We start from the raw sequence: 5,564 nt of genomic DNA, 5'->3' as shown, positions 1-5,564 counted from the left end.
GTGATGTCACATGATCAGAATTGTAGTCTCTGTGAGGATGTACTGCAGTTTCTTTGGAAATCAAAGGCCATTAGATTTACTCAAATAGGTCCACAGATGGTAGTGATCCAGTCCAGAATGGAAGGGTTCCTACTGAATGCCAGGGTTCCTAATGTGAGTGAACTAAGGGGGTATATAGGAGCTCTGTATATTTTGCATGATTTTTCTATGAACCTACAACTTCTGTAATTGAAACAAAAGTACTGCGAGTAAAATATGAGGGAAGGAGTAGAATTAAAAACTAGATGAGGCTGGGGGGTGAGGTAGAGTTAAGTGTACAAATAAAATGATCTAGAGAGATGGGAACAGGGCAAGATAAAAACTGCCAAGTATTTAGTCATTTTACTTATTTTAAAAATCATTATTCATTATTAAGTGAACCACTGTGGTCATTCTTTCAATTGTTATTGAATGTGGTGTATGTTCAAATACTGTGTGGGGCCCTGAGGACACCTACAGATCCTAAATAGTTTATAGATATGTAAGCCTGAATATCCTGTATCAGTTTGGATCTGGTCAGGAAAATGGAGCCATTCTAAGTATTCCTGGAGTAAAATTACAGGAGTTAGGATTTACACACCTGGGGCAGTGAAGCTCAGGGAGGCTGAAGTTGGAATGTTAGTAAAGAGTCATTGAAAACTTCAGCCTAAAGCACAAAATTGCTCTGATAAACCCCTGCACATATGAAGTCTCTAGGAAAGATCCCACCATTTTACCAGTCTACTGTTCTAAAGAGATAGTTCAGAAATGTTTGTGGAAGTCACTCCATTTGTTCACAGTGACCTCCAGAGAATAGTCACCTCTCCTTCCCTCTGCCTTTCAAAAATTATGCAAGTTCCTTTTCTAGGCAGACTCTAAAACCAGAACTGTACAGTGATGGAGAACTCTGGAAATGTTGCCTCTGATTTCCACTCGGCAATGCAGAGGAGATTTTAGAATGGGGGTGTGTTAGCCCAGGTCTTCCAAGAATACCACTCTAAATGGAGTTACATATGCAAAGTTTTTATTAGAGGAAATGCCTATAGCCAAAAATGGAGAGGGAGCTAGGGAAGGTTGGAGGAGCCACCAGACTGTGCTGCTATTTTGATCATTAGTGAAGGAAGAGGGACAAAAGTTTGGGTGGAAGTGAGTTAAGATGCCTTGCAGTCTAAAGAAGGTTTGCTAAGGTGTCAGGGAGTCACCAAGCCAAATTGGCCATCAGAGGAACCCTAGGTCTCCCAGAAACTGGGTTGCCTAATGTCACTGCCATGCTGAGTCACTGGCTGGAAGCAGCCCATGGGAAACATGATCTCAGTGCAAATGCGGCACTGGATTTTGGAGCACACAGCAGGGGCTCTGACTCAAGTAAGCTCCCTGCTGTTGGAGGTCTTAAGACACATTCTAATGGGAGATCTAGTGAAAGGCTAGCTTCTAACAATTTAGCACAGTCCATCATTTTGGCAATTTAGCATTTATACCACCTCCTTAACCTGTATTTAATTTCTGGTTAAAGACCAGAATAATGTCTGTCCATCATGATGCAGCTCTTCTGAGTACAACCAAACACATCTTTACTTACTCACAAACATGAAGATACCAAGTTGCATATGCCATTTTATCTGTTTATCATTCTTCAGTATAGTCATAACCCTTTTAATATTTTGATTACCTTCAACTTAAATAATGAGTTACAGGGTTAACCACTATGAATGTACCTTATATGAGATAGACTGTGAATTGGAGAAGGGATAAATAAACATTATTGCATAAATATAGAATTTATAAATATTAAAGCTATGAAAAATTTGCATAAATAATGCAGCTTTCAGTTTGTAATTGGTCATGAAACCCTAACTGCAATTTGTAGCTTTCTCTACTGCCAATTCCATTTTCTCTTTGCCCTCTGCCAGCACCCCAGCTAGTTATAGTCCTTTGCCTGGTGGTTTTGTGCAATTAATGGTTTTGCTTGTTTTGTATTCTTGTAGTTTCTCATGAAATTTTGCTATAGACATGGAAGTACTAAGAGGTGCCCAGGAGAATCCTTTGGGTTCTAGGTATGCTGTTTATGCCCCCATTGTGAAACAGTAACATTATTTCTCCTTGATAATCAGAATTATTTCCCAGCCAATATATAAACTCCCTCTTTGGCTATTAGGTCAGTACATAAGGAACCCAAAGTGTCAAGGTGTCATTTTCAACTTAGACATCAATGAAATGTTAGTCATGTTACCTGGAAGTATCCTTCTTTTGTGAAACGAGACCCCTAAAAAACAGAGTACAAAATTTTAGGATGGAAAGCAAAAACTTTTACTGGGTCATAGGTGTCATAGTGAGAATATCCAGTCTCATTTCCACTTTTGGGTTTCCAAACAAGTACATCCAATTTGTATACTAGCTCAAGGTATATACCTATCTGAAGGACATTATCCTAGCCCTGAAAAGCATTGTAATCTAGGTGGTACCATTATTTAGTACTCAAAAGTGCATTTCACTTTTCTATCAGACCACATCTGCAAAGGATCCCCTACACTCATTCTCTAGGTTAATAGTCATTGAGTATGCCTCATGTTCAAGACTACTTATTAGGGATTGTAGACACTTTCTGTCATAACCAACATAGAGATGCAAATCACTTCCCTACTTTAAAAATTTTCAGGGATAAAACAGTCTCACATCAATTGTTATTTTGTAAGATTTGTGGGAAGATGGCATTGGAATAGGAAGGCAAGGCTCAGCTATCTCACATAAACAATGGAGAAAGAGTCAAAAGCTGCCCAAGGGACCTGCTTTGGGGGTCAGCAGACCAGGACAGTGCTTTACAACTTCCAAGAGGGTGAGAGACAGAGAGAGGAAGAACCAAAAACAACAAATTACGAGTTACTAAATCTTCCAACTGCCAGGAAGGGCTCCCCACCCGCATACCCAAAATATTAAGCTGAGGTAAAACCCCTGGCTCACGGAAGCTGACTGAGAGGGGAGCAGACATCTTCCTCCCTGTCAGCTGTTACAAGGAAAAAGGGAGGGGGAGTCAGGGGGATTTTCTTCAGTGAATTTGGCTAGCATGTCCATGTTGAATCTTGCCTCTGGCCAGACAAAAGAAAGGAAAATCAAGAGATACACATCCGTGGTAAGGTGTGCTAACAAGAGCCATCTACTAGCCAGTCTGGAAACTGCAGAATAAAAACTGCAATTGGTTCTCTGTTCTCTAACTTCTGGGAGAAAATCTGTGCCCCATTAGTGAGTCCCTGACACAATTTTGACAATTTAAGCTGGACAATTCTAAAGACTTAAGATAATTTGAACCAAATATCAAAGAATAGCTGTGAAAAAATAGTAACAATAGGCAAGAGAGAGAAATTGGCCATCAGAATAAATTCACCAACATATTCAGCCATACTAGGAAATGAGAAGAGATGGTCCAACCAAAGGAACAAACCAAATATCCTGAAGATGTACAGGATTTAGAGAATCAATGATAATCACAAAATTCTTCTAAATCAATTTAAAGAATTGAAAGAACATATGACTAAAGAGATAAGAATATTAAGAAGACACTGGTTAAGCATAAATAAAAATTTCAAAGTCTGTAAAGTAAAGTAATAGACCTTATGGGAATGAAAGACATGTTGGATAAGATTGAAAATACATTGGAGGGAAACAGATTTGGCCCAACAGATAGGGCATCTGCCTACCACATGGAAGGTCCAAGGTTCAAACCCAGGGCCTCCTGTCCTGTGTGATGAGCTGACTCATGCACAGTGCTGATGTGCACAAGGAGTGCTGTGCCATGCAGGGGTATCCCTGTGTAAGGGAGCCCCATGTAAAAGGACTGCACCCTGTAAGGAGAGCCACCCAGCGTGAAAAGTGCAGCTTGCCCAGGAATGGCATTGCACATATGGAGAGCTGATGCAGCAAGATAATGCAACAAAAACAGACACAGACTCCAGGTGTCACTGACAAGAATACAGGTGGACACAGAATAACATGCAGTGAATGGACACAGAGAGCAGACAACTGGCAGGGGGAGAGGGGGAAGGGAAGAGAAATACATTTTAAAAAATACATTAGAGGCACATAAGAGCAGATCTGAATAGCTGGAAGACAGAATTAGTGATTTCAAAGACAGAAAATCTGAACTGGAAGACTAGAGAACAAAAAGAGAAGAAAATGGAAAAAATGGAATAGGGTCTCAGGGAATTGAATAACTGCAAAATGTAGAAACATATGCATTATCAGTGTCCCGGAAGGAGAAGAAAATGGAAAGGGGACAAAAAGAATATTTGAGGAAATAACGAATGACAACTTCTTTACCCTTACAAAAGACATTAATATCAATATCCTAGAAGGACAATGTACCCGAAAAGAATAAATCTGAATAGACCTGCCCTGAGACATCTACTATTCAGAATGATGAATATCAGAGAAAAAGATAAGATTCTGAAAACAACAAGAGAGAAGTAAAGCATCACATACAAGGGAAACTCAATAAGATTAAGTGATGATCTCTCATCAGAAACCATTGAGAAGAGAAAAAAGTGATACGATATATTTAAGGTACTGAAGAGAAAAACTGTTAGCTAAGAATTCTGTTTTTGGCAAAACCGTCCTTCAGAAATGAAGGGGAGTTCAAGGTCTTCACAGACAAACAAAAACTGATATATTATGTTACCAAAAGATGAGAATTATAAGAGATACTAAAGGGAGTGCTGCAACCTGAAAGGAATAAACAATGGTGAGAGACTTGGAGAAGAGTGTAGAAATGAAAATTATTAGAAAGTGTAAATTAAAGGGTAAAAAGATATACATAGTATGATATGACAACAGAAAGCCAAAGATCAAAGTGGATGAAGTAAGTAATGCCTTTACAGTAATAACATTGAAAGTTAATGGCTTGAACTCACAATCAAAAGACATAGACCGATAGGAAGGATAAAAAAAATATGAGACATCTATATATTGTCTACAAGAGACTCACCTCAGACATAAGGACACAGCCAGGTTAAAAAGGGAAGATTGGAAAAAGATAATGCTTGCAATAGTAACCAAAAAAGAGCTGGAGTATGATACTAATATCAGAAAAAATAGACTTTAAATACAAAACTGTTATAAGGGATGAATAAGGTCATGACATATTAATAAAAGTGGTAATCCAGCAAGAAGATTTAACTAACTAAATATTTATGCACCTAATCACAGTGCCCCAAGATATTAATACATGATGCACATACTGGCAAAGCTGAAGGGTGAAATCGAATAGATGTCTCTACGATAATAGTTGGAGACTTCAACTATTCTCACTATTGAATATAATATCTGGACAGGATAAATAAACAAATAGAGATAAATAAACAAACAGAGAGCTTGAATAATATAAATGAAGTAGACCTAACAGTTTTATATAGAGCATTTCATTCCAAAATAGCATGATATACTTTCTTTTCAAGTGCTCATGGATTCTTCTCCAAGCCTAGACCATATGTTGGGTAACAAGACAAGTTTCATTAAATTTAAAAAGACTGAAATTGTACAAAACACTTTCTTGAACA

Source organism: Dasypus novemcinctus, chromosome 29 (genome assembly GCF_030445035.2).
Source record: "Dasypus novemcinctus isolate mDasNov1 chromosome 29, mDasNov1.1.hap2, whole genome shotgun sequence".
Taxonomy (NCBI): Eukaryota; Metazoa; Chordata; class Mammalia; order Cingulata; family Dasypodidae; genus Dasypus; species Dasypus novemcinctus.
This window is presented reverse-complemented; position numbering follows the sequence as displayed.